The sequence below is a fragment of the Camelus ferus genome, chromosome 23, assembly GCF_009834535.1.
Source record: "Camelus ferus isolate YT-003-E chromosome 23, BCGSAC_Cfer_1.0, whole genome shotgun sequence".
Taxonomy (NCBI): Eukaryota; Metazoa; Chordata; class Mammalia; order Artiodactyla; family Camelidae; genus Camelus; species Camelus ferus.
The window spans coordinates 1,281,456-1,302,990 of record NC_045718.1 but is presented as its reverse complement, the minus strand read 5'-3'; the positions used below and the strand labels follow the sequence as shown (position 1 = coordinate 1,302,990).

Genomic DNA, 21,535 nt, shown 5'->3' with positions numbered 1-21,535 from the left:
AAATAGGAATTTTGTGGCTTCAGTCTTCATTCTTTTGCATGTGGCTGTTTAGTTTTCCCAATACCAGTTATTGAAGAGACTGTCCTTCCCTATTGTATATTCTTGCTTCCTTTGTGGTAAATTAATTGACCATACATGCATGGGTTGATTTCTGGGCTCTCTATTATAATCTATTGATCTGTGTGTCTGTTTTTATGTCAGTTCATACTGTTTGATTACTATAACTTTGTAGAAGAGGTTGAAATCAGAGAGCGTGATGCCTCCAGCTTTGCTCTTTCTCAAGATTGCTTTGGTTATTTGGGGTCTTTTGTGATTCTATACAAGTTTTAGGATTGCTTTTCAATTTCTGTGAAAAATGCCATTGGAATTTTGATAGGAACTGCATTGAACCTTTGATTGCTTTGGTTAGTATGGCCATTTTAACAATATTAATTCTCCTAATCCAGAGCATAAAATATCTTTCCATTTATTTATGTCTTCAGTTTCTTTCATCAATGTCATATAGTCATATATATAGTCTTTCAGGTCCTTGGCTAAATTTACTCCTAGGTGTTTTATTCTTTTTAATGTAACTATAATGAATGTTCTCTTTTGATTACCAAGAAATAGATTGTTAATAGCATCTGAGAGACTCCCTTCAGTTTCCTTCCCCTTCACTTCTTTCCTTGAGGTAACCAGTATTCACTATCTGTCAACACCAATTAGTTTTGCCTGGTTTTGAATTTATATAAAATGAAATTATACAAGTATGTACTCTTCTGTGCCTGGCTTCCTTCATCCTCATATACTTCTTGTAGGAGTGAATATTGCTACAAACATTTTGGAAAACTATTGAGTAAAGATAAACATAAACTCACCCTACGACCCAGAAATTATAGTCCTTCCTACACATATACCAAACCTCAATGCGTACATATGTGCACTAAAAGGCATGTTTAAGAGTATCCATAGAAGAACTACTTATAATAGCCTTAAATTGAGAACACCAAATGTTTAGTGAAATGAAAACACCATTTATAGCAGAATGGATACATAAATTATAACATACTCTCACAGCTGAATGAGAATGAATGAACTATCGTTTCACACAATAGTAAGAAGGGATAAATCTCATAGCCATGCAATATTTGGGAAGCTCTGATTCTTGAAAGATTTTTCATATTTGAGAGGATGTCTGACCCCCACTCTTTGACCAAATTTAATTCAAGAACAAACAGAATCTTGCTTCCACACTACAGATAAGGTTGTCATGTACTATCTGTAGTTAGAAGATTAATCTGGAGCATGTTTAATATCAAAGTAAACTGTCTTAATAAGTAAAAGGGCATTTATAATGTACCCACTGACGAAGTCTAGGATAATCTGAAACCAGATCTGCAGTCACTGACGCAGGAGAGCAGAGAGTGAGAGGTTCGTGTCTTGGAATCCCTCTCCTCCTCAGTCACCTATTGTTTTTCACAACTAGATTCTTTCCCTCATTTCCTTCCAGCCAGTGGGACTACTTTTATGTGCATCTATGTTACAGAAACACGACGTATCATTTGCACTGAATCCAGGATCTAAGCATGAAACCCCTCTGAACACAGAAATTACACGGTTACTTAGTGTTGAGTAGTCAAAGAAGGTCTAGCCCTTCTAAAGGAAAACAATTAAAACATAAAAAATGGCCTCAGGTAGTAAAGTTCAAATTATCTGAACACCAAATTGCACAGAGCAAAGCAACAGCGAATCAGACAAGCAGACACTTGTTGGGATACGATCTTTAAAATGATGACTGGCTTCCCACTAGCAGGTTGTTTGTTCTAGTCACCTTAGGAACAGGATGTGCCAACCAGCAAAACAGGGAGTGATCTAGGACTATTTGAGCTACACACAGTGCCCAGTGCAATCACAATGTTTATATGACATAGAACCCTCTCCCTCTTCATTCATCCTTTTCTCCCTCTTCTCTCCTTTCTGTAACTATTTATCGGGAGTGTACAGTGTGGCAGGCACTTGGGCAGGATACAGCAGTGAACCTCAACATGTCCCAGGAGCTTTCGGAGCTTAGAATCTAAAACAGTAAAGGCGAATCAGTCAAGGGAAAAGTTATGTGGGAGTAAAACTTGCAGACCGGCCTGTGTAGAGAGGTATAGTTATCTTATTGGGATGGGAAGAAAAGGAAAAAGCCTTACCCTCTATTCAATGCTAATTCACCATAGCTACCCAGGGGCAGCAATTACAAGGCAAAAATACACTGAAAACACAGTGTAAATGTCTACATTTTTGTGCCATGAGAATACTATGTAACTTTGTGACATCTTGTTTGCTAGAATATTTAAGTGAGTTACAAATGTACCAGCACATTATTCTATGTTAACAAAGCGTCTAAGAATACACATGTTTATACACAGCTCAAGGGCAGGGATATTTTATCAGGAACTCCTCCCCGACCTCATTTAGCTCAGTAACTTCCCAATATATGCTGAGGGCATGCAAGTCAAATGACACCCTGATGCTGGCAACTAAATTGAAGAGTTTAAAATGAAACTGATTTCTTCTCTTCTCCCCTGAATGTTCTAAATATGCATGAAATTCAGAGCTTAGGTATTTTTCTCATTTCCAGGCACTGGGTTCTGAAGAGTTCTTTCTAGAACATTTGGGATATATTATCAAGTTTTACCAAAATAAGAAACATTTTTTTTTCATATAGGAGAATATATCTCTGTGTTTTTTTATCTCAAGTACATAGTCAATAAAATCATATACGACACATTTTAAGAAGGATAATTCTGAGGAACAGGCCAAAAGGTCTCCACCTTCGTTGCTGTGGCTTGTTTCATGGTAGAAGTGTGTTATCCTTGACCTTGATCCTGCCCGTGTTACTCTCTTCAGCCCCCCCCTTTCTGGGAAAGTCCAGCCAACTCTACTTGTGTGGCATGGGAGAGACTAACATTCTTCAGTAGAATGAGTTATGCAACTGAACGGATCAGTGATAACTGTGGTTTAAACTAAATTGAAGAGTGGCCAAAAATTAAACTGACCAAACTTCAGTTCCATCTTGGCCTTACTTGAACTTATTTAATATATCTGTGGCTGTTTAATTTTCTGCCTTATAGAATGAAAATTAAAATTTTCTATACTAATAAGCAGGGAAGACTGCAAAAAACAAAACACTCTCCTAGAAAGAATTCAATGAATTATGATTTACTGACAGTGACTCTTCCTTTCTAACTAGATTTTGATGCAAATTTGTCATCGAAGGTCTGAAAAGTGCTCTAGGGCTTATATAAACATTGTATGTTATTAGGGGGGCAAAAATTTGCAAAAGTCTCATCCAGTTTGCTAGAGCAACAGAATACAAATACAAAATACATCTGGAAAAGAAGATGAAAAAGAAAACATGGGTGGTCACTTTCCCAACCTATACTCTAATAAATCAAAATTTACTTCTATATAAGAATAATATATCATCTCTCACATCTTGAAAGCTGCTAGAATCATTTCGTGGAAAAGTGGCCTAATGCCTATACCATCTCCATCAGCCCTAGGGCTTCCTAAAACTGCCCATGAATGAACCTGTCTGCAAAACATTTATTTGCTCCCTCAGACAATGTGGGCTACTTCTCAGCTTCCTACCCAATCTTTGGTGAAGCCTGTAGATGATCACTGTCCTCAATTGTTTTTCCAAAACATTCTATCATCTCTCCCTTGTTTGTTTCTTTTGAATTTGATTTCTGCTATTATTTTTTTGGATCTTTGGTTGAAGCTCTTAAAAAAATCCTCCTGGAAAACTGTTCGTTCTTTTCCCTCTCTTATCTGTGCCATGGAGATCAATACAAATAAGAGACTTAGAGCAAAAACAGAACAAACCATGTTATCTGCGAGTTGTGTGGCCACAATCAAAGCCTCCTCTGTGACATATAGTCATGTAGTGTTTTACTTTACCTCGTCAAAAGATGGAACACTCTCGAAACATCTCTACTATCAGGCTTCACTCACTAGCGGTGGTCACCATGGAGTGGGGTGGAATGGAAAAGGGGGTGAGGAAATCGAAATTCTTGTCCTCCTCAAAAAAGTGAATTGTTTTGGAAGTAGCAACTGAATTCATAGTCAAAATACGTAAATCCAGTGGGCCTTGAAGTAATCTGCATTTTTCATAAAAGAGAGAGAGAGAAAATGGATAACCACTCAAAAGAAGTATCTGCCTGACTCTCTCCAATCCTTCCTAGATATGTTCCACTTGGTAAATTGCATTTGCAGTAATTGGGAAAATGCTGATGCAATAACTACTCCTTTCTGGAGAGTCTTTCCTTATGTTCCACACATGGCTGGAGGATTTGCATGATTTTATGCACCTGTGTGGTTTGGTCATTTTTTTTGCATATGTGTCCTTTGGGAGGAATCAGGTGGCAGCCTTGATCCAACGTGTACGCAGAATCCATGGGGAAAGCAGCTCCTTCTATGGGAATAGATTGCATTTGATGAACTGCACAAATAAAAACAATGTTAAAATTTCTGGTAGGCTCACTGAGTATGTGATTGTGTGTATGGACCCACCCACGAGCCCCTGTACACATTAGTATGAATTAACTGCCCATTTCAGACATCAGTAACTGCTGGCTTTTTTTTAAAAAAAAGGACGTTGTGTCTTCCATTTTGGACACACATGGAAAATGTTCTTAAATTGCTTTCTGCTTTTATCATTAAATGTGGGAATATCCCTAAAAGTCACAGCAAAACTCTTCTTCATGTGTGGGCTGAAACATTTATCACATTTTCCTATAGAAGCAAAGAAATTCTATATTTAGCCTTTTGTGGTAGGAGGTAGTAAATGACTCTGAGATCTGAAAATTACTAGAAGGTTTATTCAATTAATAAACTAATAATCGTGGTATTTAGGTTTTGCATGCTTGGGAACTTTTAAGTAGCCAATTTGTCTTTGTACATTAAAAGAAACCTAAATGCAATTTAACATATTATTCTATATTTCACCATCGATGAAATTGTACTGAGAATAATTTTCTTTTTGTTGGCAAGAAAATGGAGTCCTTCCTCTGGAAAAAAAAAATCAGTTTTATTTCTTTTTTAAAAAAGAGTGTAAAATGTGGGAATAACCAAGGAAACTTGAAAAGGAAACTCGAGAGATTATAATAAATAAATATTTAGTGATAGATACTTAGTGGATATTCTATTCACACAAACTGTCACACTGAGATTCGGCAAAGACTGTGTGGCCACTCAGAATATAATATTGGTCCTTCCTGACTTGGCTTCCTCACTGAGTCTTAGCCTCCTCCCTCAGCTCTCATCATAAAGGCCTGATGCTCCCATCAGATCAAACTAAAGAAGCCCTTCTGTCGAACAAGAGAGGCTCCTCTTGTTCTTAAGTCCAAAGAGAATAAGATTGCTTTAAGCTCTTCCATATGGAATATCAGCGCTTGAAAGCTTTTAAACCCACTCTCCTTTTTCCTCCAGGCTGACATGTTGTCTACTATGTCACTCTTTCTAAACTAGACATTGGAAGTCACTGGATAGATTATGTCCCCTCTGATGACTTCTCCAAAGCTTGTAGAAAACCCCTCACATTCAGTTCTGCACCTATAGAGCCATAGCTCACGGTGCCCAGAAACAACCAAAGATGCAGCAGCCCCGAGGCATTGGATGCTAGAAAGATGGACCAGTGTGCTTGCTCTTTGTCCGTCCACCAGTCCCTGTAGGCTGAGAGAATGTCTCCCCCTCCAAATTTTCTTATGAAACGGACTTAAATATGCCCTGTCGGGAGATAAGATAACTAAGATCTGCATGCAGTGGTTCACTAAGATTGATGGGCTGAGTCCGATGGGCTTCACCGCCAGTGGTGGTGTTTTTTTCCATTTATCTGCTCAGAAGCAGACCCTCCTCTGGAGTGTGGGGGAGAGTAGGGAACAGAAGTGAGTTAAGTGAACAAATAGTTTTCCCTTTTGGGGGTGAGGACAGGAGAAAGCCTGGGAACACTCATACGTGAATCGTATTATATGAAGTATTTATAATTTGATAATAATAAAGCCAAATTCAATTTTAAAAGTCTTATTTTAAACACTAAAAAGCAATAAAAGTCAAATTTAGCACATTATTTAAATGTGAGCATTAAAATTGTTCTGTTGAAGCTAAGTTGGCACATCACATCTATTACCTCAATGCATGAGGGCTTTGAGTTTGCTCTCTCTCTCTCTCTCTCTCTCTCTCTCTCTCTCTCTCTCTCTATATATATATATATATATACACACACACACAAATATATATATTATTCTATGTGAGGAAAAAAAAAGATTGATGGCCAGGTCCAAACTGATATGACCTACCCTTCTGGTTCTATGGATGTTATCAGCATTGACAAGACCAGAGAGAATTTCCATCTGATCTATGATAGCAAGAGTCTCTCTGCTGTTCACTGTATTATGCCTGAGGAGCCAAATACAAGCTGTGCAGAGTGAGAAAGCTCTTATGGCACAAAAGGAACCCCTCATCCTATGATCCATGATGTTTACACCATCTGCCACCCTGATCCTTTCATCAAGGTGAATGACACCATTCAGGCTGATTCAGAGACCTAAGGTTACTGATTTCATCAGGTTTGACATTGGTGTCCTGGGTATGGTGACTGGTGGTGCCAGCCTGGGAAGAACTAGTGCGATCACCAACAGAGAGACATCCTAGCCCATCTTAAACGTAGTTGATGTAAAAGATGCCAATGGTGACAGCTTTGCCAACCTGGCTTTTCCATTGTCCTTGGTCTCAGTCCCCTGCTTTATGCAATTAAAGGGATGAGAGGTCAGAGCTTCCAGGAGATCCAGGTCAGTTGCTAAGGAGAGTTTCTACATATTCTGTGTGTACACAGGCATGGTTGTGTGAGAAGCAAGAGAAAGCCTGAGCTATTTGCAGCAAACACAGAGTCAAGGAAGTGGAAGCAGGGGATGGTTTGCCTTCCAGAGGCAGACAACTTATTTCAATTGCTCTATTTCTAATTGCCTGCAATTAGGGTCAGAATCTCAGCTCAAGCAAACAAGCTCAGGAGACGGAGCCAGGCCTGAAGACAAGCACTGTGATTCACCCACCTCTTAGAGGCTGCCCTCGGCTGTATGTGAATGATGGATGATGATGCTGCTGCTGCTAATAACAATAATACCTTGCACTTAGTAGCGTTAATGCTAGATTTTCAAAGATATTATAAACATTAATTAATTAAGCCCTACAGCAGCCACTAAGGTAGCTATTACCTGTATTGTGCAAATAATTAACCAAAGCAAAGAAAGGTTAAGTGGGCAGCCTGAAGTTATACAGGAAATCAAAGCTAGGGAAACAGACTGATTTCCAGACACAAAGTTGGCTCATTGCTGTTGTTTCCTTGGAAAAGGAAGCAAACAGTTGTAGAGCACATTATGGAGGAACAGAGACAAGATCTGAGGTCCAGAGGTGTCCAGGGGGCTCTCTCAGAATTTCTCAGAAAGTTGGTGATGGAATACAGACTTGCACTTGAAGCACGGATGCTCCTAAGCGTAGCCAAGACTGCCTTTCGGCTGGTGTGAGCTTCTGCACAGGCGCCTCATCCCTGTGGTCTGTTTATGCACCTGGCTTTACCAAAATGCAGGAGAATTACACACAGAAATGGTGTTATTGACTTTGATTCCTCAACGTCTAACACAGCGCCTGGCATATTGTGGCTATGATACAATAAACATCTTTTGAGTAAATAAATAAATGCATATACAAAACAATTGTTTTTGTAAACTTAGCCTGAGGTACATTAAAAAAGCACTATAAAGTAAAATAATTCCCCAAAGCAATGGAGTTACTGACTGAATTGAAAGGAGAGGAACTCTGATGTGGGAACCTACGGCCTTAACACTGATGGTAAATACTGAGCTCGAAAGACATGCCTGAATTCGCTCTGACAGCTGGCCTTCTTCATCTTCAGTTTATTCATCTGCAAAAAAGCAAGCAATACTACCAGCCCCAGAGAGTCGTCACAGGCCCAGATGGCGCGGCAGATACACATCACATCACCTAGCTCTAGACCACACGGAGTCCACAGTAAGTCCTCAGGTCCCTTCCTCCTTTCAAAAAAGCAGAAGTAGCACCAAACCTTCACAGCTGCAGATGTTAAGAAGTGATCTTCTTGCTTCAAGGTAGAAAATGCTACTTTCACATGGAAAACCCTTTATCGGCAAGGCACACGGAAGGAAACGTTAAGCTATTGCACTCCCTAATGTGTAGGAGAAGGGAGAGACTAAAGCACACCAGGAATTCCATTTAAGCAGCACCGTTTGAGGAAAAATCTAGGTAAATGGGAAATTTGGCAATGAGCTCATTTACCTGATACAGTCCCCAATTAACTTAAGGACCTCACATATCTAGTAATAGATAGTGACTATCTGTATGAACTCAGTTAAATGCATGATTACAAAATCAACGTCACCTCATCTTGCAGAGTTTCAGGACTTAAAAACTAGATGAAAAGAAATCATTTGGGGGGTGCGGGTATAGCTTAGTGGTAGAGCATCGGCTTGGCACGCATGAGGTCTTGGGTTCAATCCCCAGTGTCTCCATTAAGAAGAAAAATACATACATACATACATACATACATACATACATACATAAATAAATAAATAAATAAAGTCAGTCCAATGTTTAAAAGAAGAAATTAGTTGGAGGAAGGGGTGGGCCAGGGAGGAGGAGGAAGTGGCGGGGTAGATAGAAGCTGAAAAGAATAAACTAATAAGAGGTAACACAAACCATGTACACATGCACCCTCCACCCTTAACCATGTATTTCACTTACAGATACCTTTGGCCAGAGTTAAGCCTACAGAAGGTGAGAAATGGGTCTTAATCGCACCTTACATTTGACTTGCTTTGTATGAGTAATCCCATAAAAGCTTATTTACTTTGCTATTTCCAACAGTCTTGAAGATAAGCGTATTCAAAATTGAAGAGACAATGGGAGCTTGCAGCTTCTGGAAAATTCCACTTGAGAGAATAGTTTTTACCTCTAATTTATATCAGGCTTGATGTGCTTAGCTTCCTCTCCACAGCTGCCGTGTGTCTGAGCTCCCCTGGGGATCGGGAGAAGATGATACAGCCAAGTACAATGAAATTAAATGTTTTCACTGGGAAAAACAGGTAAGGATAATGTTGGTTTCACTGATCTGGAACCTCAGTTGGCTATATCACTCTTCTTATAAGAGATTTATCCCTAGGTGGAAAATGAACACACCAATCAGAAAGTCAGGATCTGAGAAGACAGGATGACTCAGTGTTTCCTGGAGTAACACACTTGATCTTCAGGTCCTTTGTTACCTCGTATGTGAAAGATTTTCCTATTACTATATAGTCTCCCAGTTCCCCTCTGACTTGAAATATGATGATTCCAAATGGATTATTGGGAAAATAAAGAAATTTGTGTTCTATTAGGGTTTAGAATTTTTTTATATGAATGACCAAGTTGGCCAAAATAGTTTTTCAAGGACAAGGAACTGAGCAATCAATAATGAGACAAAGGTCAGAATGAGGTTAGTACAAAGTGTTTAACTGTCTTAAAGATCCTTTTGGAGTCTGTGTTGGGAGATTGTGATTTCTGCGATCGTGTCCACTTTTTTCTAGCATTTCTTGAAGAATCAATTGATACTAATTAGCCCCTTGTTGCTCAGGGATGGGTGGCCAAGTGGCACCACCCACTCTGTTTTTTCCTTGCTGAAGTATTGTGGGGGAGGGCAACCAGAAATGAGGGAAGGACTGTTATCCATTGTCACTGGCCTGTCAGTCCTGTGGTCCTACTGTCTCTGCCAGGAACCTTAGTCATTGCTCAAGGGGCTGGGACAGTGGTCCTTGCAGTGATGTGGGCAAATAGTCACACTCCTTTCTTGAGAACTTCCTTGTCTGGCTGATGTTCTTAAATCTTGGACGTGAAGAAGCATTTTTACTGAAAGAGTAGCTATATCTCAAAACCAGCACAAAGTAGAATGAAGACAGGTTGCAGTTTTATATAAATTGTCCTCTGGTAACGTCCAGGGAAAGCAGCCTTGGAAGCTTAGGTCTTGAAAATGAGTGACTAAAAGGGGAAGTTCCCAAGAGATGTGCCCCACTTTCCAGATGTCTCTCTCTCTCTCCCTCATCCTCCCCTCATTCTCCCAAAGACCCACAAAAACTTCTAGTCTTTACAACCCCTCCCCCTCCCGTTAGGAAATTGCTAAGGCATTTTCTCCTCTTGTGCTTTTTTGAATTCTGCCAACTGTAGCTCTTTGGCTTTTGCCTCAATACTACTGAAAACATTCTTTGGCCTGGACATTGCTTGACTCTTGATGGCAAGGGGAGGGTTCCGGTTCCCCAGGCAATGGTAATGCTGGGCCCTGTGATGCCAGCTCAGTCTTTTCACTGTGGACAGCTAAAGCTATTTCCTCCTAGTTACCCAAGGAGAAGCATGGACATTTGCCAAGATGAGCATCACATTTGTCTTGGTAGTCAGTATTCTAAGCTCATTTGAGAAAAGGATTGCATAAAATGACTTTGACCCTGTACCTTGCAAAAAAAAGAACCTTGACACTATTATGCTAATGAACATTTTGTCCTCATAGACTGGGATTTCTCAACAGTGGTAGTATTGACATTTGGGGCAAGAGAGTTCTTTGCTGTGAGGGGCTGTCCTGGGTATTATATGAAGTCCAGCACTCTACTTACTAGATGCCACTAACAGCCCCAGGTTCTGATAATCAGAATATCTCCAGACATTACCAAATTGCCCCCTTTGGGGCAAAAATCTCCTCCACTGAGAACTACTATCCTACATGTATCTTACAAGAATCGTCACAACAGCCTTATATAATGGCTTCCTCTTATCTGTTCCAGGTATCAGCATTAATTAGATTTTTTTGTTCCAAATTGCTCCACATCCCAAAAAAGCATGAGATCCTCCGTGTATTTAACAGAACTGATGTAAATACATCACACTTACAATGGGAAAAAGAAAAAAAAAGAAAAGAAAAACCTAAGATCTGATATTGAATTGGTTAAGCAAAGCCTATGACAGTGCCCTATTGTACAGTCTTTTTTCCTGAGGACTTCCAAAACTCCTGTTTAGTTTAGTCTGATGGTAAGTCAACATTTAATTGCTCAGCTGTTAACCATTCTCTTTTAAAGCTAGGGCTCCTCCAGAGAACTGAATTGCTCACAGAAAAGACCCAGGGGAGTATCTGTGGTCCCGTCAGTTCTGCCTCTGCCCTGACTCATTCTATCGGGTTCATGTGATCATCACTGGAAAGCCCAGGAGAGGCAAGTTTCTCTTGAAGATATAAAAACAGTTACTGAATCAGCTGTACAGTGTTCTATGAATGGATAAATACATATTCCTTTAAAAACATATCTAGTCATTTATATTTAAAAATTGGGAGAATGGCAAACTGGAATTCCCTCTGTCCTTTCCCAACTCTGTCAAATTCTAATATTAATTTATATGTGATCCACTTTCATTGTTTCTTGGAAAGTAAGAATTAAAAAAAAATTCAGCTTTCAAAATTCATGGAGTTAAATAGCCTTCAGGCTTCTAACAGAAGAAAATATTCATTACTTTTGGTTTGTGACAATCAGGGCGGGGAAGATGTTTGGGTTCTTTTTAAGGGAGGAAAGGCTGCTGGAAAAACGCTAGCAAGTGTTTCAAAGATTATGATCACACACATAAAATTAAGCATTCTTAGAAATGCATTATGGTGCTTTTTTCACTGTAGGGTAAATAAGGAACAGATTTTTCATTTTTCTTTTTTTTTTTTACTTTTATTGGGGACATTTTATAAATCACAGTACAGTGAGCTTCAACACATGAGTCGTGCTGGACACCTGCCACTACTCAGCTCCATAAAAGCACTAGCTTGCCTTTGAGTTCAGAGAACAGCTCTTGGCCTGTAAGAACATGTGGGGCTTCGATGTTTTGGAAAAGCACAGTTCAAGTCCCTTTAGAAAGGTTCTTTCTGCAGCAGGAACAGGAACGTGCACTCACTTAAAAAGGATTCTGCAGTACCCACTGGCCAGAGGCACCGGCTTAGACCGTCAGGTCTCAGAAAGATCAAGGCGGGCCTAGAAAAATCCACAAGAGGCCTCGTGAAATCATTCAGTGGGTCTCAGGGGACCAGAATATGCTTTGTGTCTCTTTTCTGTTCTTTTTTTATGTGGGTTTTTTTCTTTTTTTTTTTTTTCGTGAAAACGAGTGTCTGGTAGGTTGCTGGATCCTGGTGTCCTGAAGTAGTGATGAGGGGAGGGGGACTGGAAAAGGCAGGGGCTGACGACATTTACAGATGAGCCAAACCAAATCTGGTTCCACGTAACAAATGCTGCCTGGGGAGCTCCGACAGTGATTTTTAAGGCTGAGTGTAGGGGTCAACAGGTGACCAGGCTTGTCTAACAGTCACATGTGGGGAAGCAATCTCAGAAACCAAGAACAAGCGGCGTTCACCTACCAGACAAGGGCCCCTTCACTGCACCGCTGTCCACCCACCCCCGGGGGGCTTGGACTCACCCACTTCCAATAATGGAACCCTCTGTTCCTTGGAGGGATGAGAGACAAAGGGAAAGGTGGGCAGAGGAGGGTGTGCACACCCACAGACACAAGTATATTTGTCTTCTGCAAGAATATGTCCTTTCTGACTCATTCAGGATGCCTTCAGATGAAGAGATATCTTATTCATTAAACATAATTACCTGAATGATTTTAATTGCAAATCATTAAGGAGAGATTGCTTTGTATTTTCTTAGAAAAGGAAGCACTTAAGAAATCAAGTTACTCCTTTCTCTGATCGTTTGGCTTTATGGATGTATTAGGAGTGTCTTGGGGGATGTCCTGAGATATGTAAAGTTGAATCACATTACCAACAAAATAAGATTTCTTTGGCTCACACTTATTCTCTGTTCTGAAATCAAAAGGCCACTGCCAAGTGCCCCAAGCCATGGTTTCTGAGAGCCCCATGTGCCTTAAGTCATTAACCCTTACTCCTAATCTAAACTCTGCTACCTGTTGAGTCAAATCTTGGCCTTTTACATCTGTCACTGTCCACTATCTTTAGTGTCAGATTACTTTGTGATTCCAAAGCCAAGTGATGACGGTGCCTCATGTGACCTTCTCAATGCCGTTCCTGCTGCCAGCTGACTCCTGTCTCATGAGTGCAGAGAATGTCAAAATTCAGCTGTCAGAGACCCTATGTGGTGAATCCTACTTTCCCTTTTAATACGCCACAAAGAGGTCTGTCTTGCATTTCCAATAACTCGTGAAGATTTGCGTGAAAGCAGTTCTTTTCATCTTGCTCAGCTTTCATTTTTGCCTAGGACCTCATGGAGCTTTGCCGAATAACAAAGAAAACCCCAGTCTCTGGGCTCAGCGATCACTGTGAACTCAGTCCCCCCTCCACTGAGGCCCCTTTCCTCTGGATAAATCTCCCTCAGAGAACTTCTAGGTTCCTCACACCCATAGACTCACGATAGGCTACCTCCCAGGCCTCCAAACAGATCAGGTGTCAGAATTTGGGCTCAAGCCTGGACCCCAACTCCATATGTATTAGTTGTACATTGAAGATATTTTAATTCATTCTATTTGCAAAGCAGAACCAAGCAAAGCAAGTATCATCTATATGCAAAATCTGTATAACTTACAATAAGATAACTGGACAAGCCAAGATTGATAATCATATAACATTCCAATTTTGTCTTTGTTTTGTTTTTGCTTTTAGTCAGTATTAATTAGGGTATAGGTTCTCAGTTAATCCATATTAACTGGTAACATAAAGTTTTGTTTCCAGTCAAATAACCTTCTAATTATTGTTGTCTTATTTTTAATTTAAAAAATTATTGCATATAGTTGATCTATAATATTTTATTAGTTTCAGGTATGCAACATAGTGATCCAATATTTTTATAGATTTTATTCCATTTAAAGTTATTATAATATAGTGGCTGTATTCCCGTGTTGTACAATATATCCCTGTAACTTATTTATTATATATATATGGTTTGTACTTCTGAATCCCCTACCCCTATCTTGCCCTTCCCTACTTCCCTCTCCCCTCTGGTAACTACTAGTTTGTCTTCTGTGTCTATGAGTCTGTTTCTGTTTTGTTATATTCACTTGTTTGTTTCATTTTTTGGAGTCCACATATAACTGATAACATACAGTATTGGTCTCTGTCTGACTTACTTCTCAAAGCATAATACCCTCCAGGTCCATCCATGTTGTTGCAAATGGCAAAATTCCATTCTTTTTAATGGTTGAGTAATATTCCATTATATATACATATCACATCTATTCATCTGTTGATGGACAGTTAGGTTGCTATCATATCTTGGGTATTGTAAATAACGCAGCTATGAACATTGGGGTGCAGATATCTTTTTGAATTAGTGTTTTTGTTTTCTTCAGATATTTGCCTAGGAGTGGAATTGATGGATCATATGGTAGTTCTAGTTTTAGTTTTTTGAGGAACCTCCATACTATTTTCCATAGTAGCCACACCAATTTACTTTCCCATCAACAGTATATTAAGGTTCTCTTTTCTCCACATCGTTGCCAACATTTGTTATTTGTAGACTCTTTGATGATAGCCATTCTGACAGGTGTGAGGTAATATCTTATTATGATTTTGATTTGCATTTTTCTGATGATTAATGATGTTGAGCATCTTATCACGTGCCTGTTGGCCATCTGTATATCTTGTTTGGAAAAACATCTATTCAGATCTTCTTCCCATTTTTTAATTGCTTTGTTTTTATTTTTTGATATTGAGTTGTATGAGCTGTTTATATATTTTGGATATTAACCCCTTACCAGTCGTATCTTTTGCATATTTTATTTCAGTAGATTGTCTTCATTTTGTTGATGGTTCCCTTTGCTGTGCAAAAGCTTTGAAGTTTAATTAGGTTCCATTTGTTTATTTTTGCTTTTGTTTCCTTTGCCTTAGGAGACAGATCCAAAATATACTGCTACAATTTATGTCAGTGAGTGTTCTGTCCATGTTTTCTTCTAGGAGTTTTATGGATCCAATCTTACATTTAGGTCTTTAATCCATTTTGAGTTTATTTTTGTATATGGTGTTAGAAAATGTTCTCATTTCATTCTTTTACATGGCACTGTCTCTGTTCTGTTCCATTGATCTATGTGTCTGTTTTTGTGCCAGTACCATAATGTTTTGATCACTATAGCTTTATAGCATAGTCTGAAGTCATGGAGTGTGATACCTCCAGCTTTGCTCTTTTTTCTCAAGATTGCTTTGGCTACTTGGAGTCTTTAGTGGTTCCATATGAATTTTAGGGTTATTTGTTCTAGTTCTGTGAAAAATGGATATTTTGATAAGGATAGCATTAAATCTGTAGATTGCTTTGAGTATTATGGACATTTTAGGAATATTCATTCTTCCAATCCACAAACATGGGATAGCTTTCCATTTCTTTGTATCATCTCAATTTCCTTTACCAATGTTTTATAATTTTCAAAGTATCTCCCACCTCCTTGGTTAAGTTTATTTTTTTTTATGGGATTTTAAACAAAACTGTTTTCTTGCTTTCTCTTCCTGATAGTTTCTTATTAGTGTATAGAAAAGCAACAGATTTATGTGTATTAATCTTGTATCCTGCAACTTTGCTGAATTCATTTATTCTAACAGTTTTTCTGGTGGACACTTCAGGATTTTCTATGTATGGTATCATGTTATCTGCAAATAGTGACAGTCTTACTTCTTCACTTCCACCAATTATTAATCATCAACTAGATGGTTTGAAATTTCTAGTTTAAGAAATGTATCTGCATTTCTTTCTTTTAAATTGGCTTGAGTCATCAAAGACCAAGTATTTCCAGAAGTTCATTTGTATTGTGGAATACTGTCTCATTATGTAGCTAGATGTATAGGTTTCAAGATCTATAGCAAATGTTGGACTATTTGGCATTCCATCATATAAAAGAAATTAATTCTGACTATCTATAGAGTATAAGCTAAATGAAATTTAAAATGAAGGCATTTCATCCTTCAGTAATGTCTAATTCAGTAACTTCTGAATCATCAATGAGTAAATCAGGTTTAACTGAGTTTTAGTGAATTTTTATTGTACTTTATTTCCTTAGAAATTGATAATTTATGTATATTATACACAGTAACTGGGTATTAAATGATCTATTTCAATAACATAGTCATAAGCCCATAAAAATCCAACATAGGCTCTTCTGTGTTCTTCTTATCCTATCTCAAACATGCTTTTGAACTGGAGTATGGACATGCTATGAATAGCAAGAGCTATTCACCTAACTCTTGCTTGCTGCTTAGAAGTCCACTTATGAAATTCAGACTGTCAGTAACATCAACCAGAGGTCCCTGGACAAGTAGAAAATGAAAATGCTTGGCTTCCAAGGTGGTTATGATACAACTGAAGCATCTGGAGATGTCAGTGACAGCTCTGATCTTTCTACTTCCTGGGAAGACAATGGTGACACACATATGCTATTCCCTACCACTCACCGACAACCTCGCAAAAAATCAAAACCTTTCCCAGTCTTGAGGAAATCTGAGAAGAGACTTAGAATTACAAGAGTCATCATAATTCTACGTTTATCACATTTGAGCCTGTTTTAAAAGCCAAAACTTGAGCTCATGGTTCATGTCAATAGTGCTATTCACATGAAGCAGTGTGGGAGGACCATCCTGGCCTTTGTGCTAATGGCTGTGGGCCCTGGAGAGATGGTGGTGGGAGAGACTGGAGACCTTTCCATACATTGCTGCTAAATAAAGTCAATATGCCAACAGAAGCCACTGGAATTAAATAGTTTTAAAGAAAAACAGCCAACATAACAAATATTTGCACTTCCACAGTGTCACTTTTAAGGAAACCTGCATGAATGTAGATAGGTAACATAACGACTGGTGACAGGGCCATCTGGGAGCTGTGTGGCAAATCCTGGCATCAAGCAACACTGTCTCTACTTCCTTGCCAGCATTCACTCCTGATGTTCTTGGAAATGTGTGTTTTGCTTAATGAAATATCTTGTCTATAGGGCTGTTCCATAAGATCAGATTGAAGGATTTTTCTGCTCTGGCTTAGAAGCCCCACAAGAGCAGGGACCTTGGTTTCTTTTCTATGTTGGTATGTCTCCAGCACTTATTAGAGTCTCTGGCACACAGTAGTGCTCAATAGATAGGATCAAATGGATAAAAGAATGAATTCTGTGGTATATTTTTCCTCTTTGAAGCATCTGCCACCCTTGTAGGGACTTGATTTTGCTCCCTCAGCATCCCTGTCACTGCACTTTTCTGGTTTTCTTCCCACCTCTTTGACTACAGTGTTTTGCTTTGTTTTGTTTTTTTCTTTCCCAGCTCCTCCCACCACCTTTTTCTTTATTCTTATGCTTACAAATCATATTTGTGTTCAAAAATTTTCAAATTATACAATAATAAGAACAAATTCCAGCCTGGCCTTCTGTCTCAGGACCTTGGTTCTCAGTCTAACTAATTTAAGCTATAAAAAAGCAGGAGGGGATTATTTATTGACTCATTAAATTGAAGACAACAGAAGTAGAGTTAGTTTAGAGTGCAGCTAGATTCCAGGAGCCTTGGAGTTGGCTGTATCCTACGACTGTGTGGTGACCCCTGGGAGCTTCAGAATCACACCCTCATAATTCCCCACCCAACCAGAGAGAGAAGCTACTTCCCTGCTTATTTTGAAACACAGGCAGCCTGAAATGAGAATGCACTGTTTGTTTTGGTATATGTTGCAGACTCTACCCAAGTTCCATGAAAATGGAATAATTCCCAACGGAAAGACATGGGCTAGAAGAGGGAAGTGATTATATCTTCAAAGCAAAATTCTGTAACACAGGGATTCTCTGGTAGCATCTTAAGAGATGCATGTCTTAAGTAGGCAATGTAGCTAAGGCCATGGCAATAGCTAACTTGGGATTGGTGGGGTGTATGCAGTGTAATGTCTGAAGGACTTTGGGGATGCCAGTAACATATATTTTTGATTTAGGTGCTGGTTTCAGGTGAAAATTCTTCAAAATCATACTTATGATTGCCTATTTCTATATGAAGTTTATACTTCAATTGAAAGTCTACTTAAAATTTTTAAAAAATGTTAACACATTTTAGGAGGTAAATCCTTCCTCGAATGTGATAGTTTTGTTTTGCTGCTTCTTCTTTTTTTTTTTTTAATCAATGGAGATTTACCAGTTGGTGTAACCCTGACTTTTTCTTACGCTGACTCTGGAGCGAGGACTTACTTGATTGAGTTTGGAAGAGGGACTATTATACTGAAAGTTCCTTAAGGTTAGAAAGCATGTTTTGTATATTTAGATATTCTCCCCAGCCCTAGGACTGTGCTTTACTCAATAAATATTAAGAAATTTATGAGTGAGTATATGAAGAAAATTAAGTCGAAGGTAGGATAATTGAAGCCAAAACCTCAGGACATTGTATCCCAGAAATCAAGGGTTTGCTAATAATGGTATATGGGCTAAATACAGCCCAATGGCTGTTTTTGTAATAAAGTTTACTGGAACACTCTATGCATATTTGTTTATAAATTGTCTATGGATGCTTTTGCTACAGCAGGAGAGGTGAGTAGTTAAGACAGAGACCATATGGTGTAAAGCCAAAAATATTTATTATTTAGCCCTTTATGGAAAATGTTTGTTGATCCCTGTTGTAAACCATAAGCTTGGACTCAGTCAGTGATTAATTGATTCATTCACTAGATCTTTGTTGAGAATGTAATACTGCAATAGGGAAGAATAAATCTGACTCCATATTAGATCTGTTCCTTTAGCTCTAACCCTGTGCTCTGTTTCCTGGGCTTAGTCATGCTGGTTCTGCACCTTTTGTAAAAGAATGTTGCCTATAGCCTGAAATATACAGGATAGCCCATTCTCCAGGCTCTGACTTTTAAGGGTATAACACTTTTCCATTGATACAGAGATAAAAAGTTGCAGAAGAGAATAACATTTGTCTAGCTGGATGTTTACAGGGACACCATGACCTGACCTACGTGGGCAGCTGCAAGAACAAAAGATTCTGACACAAAGACGCTTGCAACAACCAACCACACCCCCTCCCCTTTCCAGTATAAAAGGAGACTGAATTCTGACTTGGGTTAGGATAGTTCTCCAGGACATTAGTCTGCCATCTTCTCAGTCTGCTGGCTTTCTGAATAAAGTCATTGTACCTTGCCCTGACACCACATCTTCCTGGTTACTGGCCTGTTGTGTGATGAGCAGAAGGAGTTTGGACTCTAACAATATTAGGCCAGACACCATGCTAAGTAATGAGGACTAGCGAATTAACAAGGATGAGATTTCCACCACTGTGAAATCTACAGACTAGTGGGTTACTTTAAGTGGAGCACTGTTTGAAAATGACTGCTGCTGTATCCTTACCCCAGTCCTCATGCACATGACTTAAAAATATCAAGGCTCCAAATAAATAACCCATCCCCAAAGTGAAGTTTTGCTTTGTAACTTTTTAGAATTTTGTTCTTGGGCCAAATACCTAAGATAGATTACCAGCACAATGGGCTTTTGTTCTTTACTTTTCAACATTAAAAGGGAGAGTGGATTATTGATTGCACTGTTTTGTAATCAGAAAATGCTTTGGAAAAAAAAATCTGCAAATTCTTGGTCGGCACAATATCCTGAAAATTAAGCAGAAAATTAACCACATTTTCACCTCTTGATTGTTAGTGGAACAAGTTAGCCCTTAATCAATTTACTTTTCAAATATAACTGTTTTTAATGAAACATGGGGTTACAGAGTTCTCATTCTCTAAATCAAACCAAGCTGAAAAAAAGTTTTTGGGTCAGCTAACACATGCTTCTTATCCGCATCGTGGCATTCTGCTGGGGAAAAGGAAGGGTTGTTCAGAGAAGAGATTTGGCTGTTAATATTACTGCTCAAATGTCCAAAAATTTACAATACAACCAGCTGAAGGACTACTTTGACTTTGTTCCTTTGCCCCTGCTACAGGTGTGAAAAGAGAGCTTTGGAAATACCTGTACCCTTTCGCCTGTAGTAGAAACATTAATGGTCCCAAGGTGAATGCGTGAGGAAGGATACTGCGTGTTCCTTTGTCTGACCCTCTACAGGCTTCTAGTGTTTCCTACAGACTCAAAGCACACCAGGTCAAACCAGGGTGTAACGGAGGGTGCAGATCCTCAACGCTTGCTCCCCACGCAGCAACCTATATTCAGAAGCTTCTTTAAAAACTCTTCACATGTGTTGATGTTGCCACCATGACTGTCTGATATCCTGGAAAAAAATCTACCCTGTGATTTATGAAGACTCAGCACCCGCAGATATATGGCAGGAGGGAGGGCCATGAAAGAAGGGATGGTATCAAATGCGGAGGTCTTATTTGCTTTACAGTAGAAAATAAATATTTCTTTCACTCACACTTGGACCTACGCTACTTCAAATGAAGTTCAGCTCAACAGATTTTTGTCTGCTGCCTCATCATTCAGACAGAGATTCATTTTGATAAGTGATAAGTGATAAGTGGTCCCAGACTGATGGTGAGGAGAGCCCAGAGACGTCGCCCTAGAATCTGAAACACACTTGCACTCTAAGGAGAAAATTTACAGATCTGAAAAATGACACTCAAGCTACCAAGTAGCTTTAGAAGGAACTGGACAATTGGTAAAGGCGGGAAATGGCTCTGCAAAGGCTGTTCACCCATTTGACTCTTTAAGTTAATGGAAGATGTCAGGCATGTATTCTGTATGTGTCACTGCATAAATGTAAGCTTACACCGCACAAACAAATCAGGGCCTCAAGCATCCTGGAGCCTGGGGTTGCTTCATGAGAACTGGCAGCTCTCAGCCAGAACTGCTTTTCTCTTTGAAGGTGATACTGCTCAGGGCTGAAGCCACTGCATAAACAAACTGACGGTTTGAAAAGAAACACCCCAGTTTTAATTCCATTTGGAGCTAAGTTTAGCTCATAATTCATCTTGCAACAGAATTAATTTTTTTAAAAAGATGTTTTTGACTTAACCATTAGTGTTTCTGTACATAACAGAGGAAGCCCGAACTGTGTCAAGTTCAAGTACTTTCTTCTGCAGCAAAGGGAGTGAAAGCTGTCACTTACCCCTCACAGGCAACAACGTCCAGGGAGGTTGAAGAGCTCCAGCGGGGACCACGAGGGAGGGGCTTCTCTGCTATTTTCTTCTTTATCACAATTACATGCAGGGGCCGTGGAGGTCTTGGAGATTTTCTCCAACTCCTGTCCAAGGAAATAGCCCGCAATCAGAAGAAGACATCCATTCATCCCTGCTGACACATTTTTAGATGACCCAACAATGAAAGTGTTCAAAAATGGAACAGATATTTCACATGCAAACTGCTTCTTAAACTTCAAAGCAGATGTAGACTGCCTAGTGCTCTTATGTCATAAAGATTCTGATCCAGTAGATCTGGGACAGGGCCCGAGATTCTACTTCTCCAACCAGCTCTTGGGCAATGCTGCTGGTCTTCAGACCATACTCTGAGGTTAACATCCAGAGCATCAGTTTTA

General features: G+C 39.2%; 1 long non-coding RNA gene and 1 pseudogene across 1 annotated transcript in view; one reads left to right on the top strand and one right to left on the bottom strand.

Annotated features, from left to right (window-relative positions):
- The window catches only part of LOC116659325, a 298,444-nt gene that overhangs the window by 84,209 nt on the left and 192,700 nt on the right, over nt 1-21,535 (bottom strand). The window contains exon 3 of the long non-coding RNA XR_004314642.1: nt 21,110-21,244. This is a non-coding gene — a long non-coding RNA (uncharacterized LOC116659325). The remainder of the gene's footprint in view (nt 1-21,109; nt 21,245-21,535) is intronic.
- On the top strand, nt 5,280-6,702 carry LOC102514825 (annotated as a pseudogene).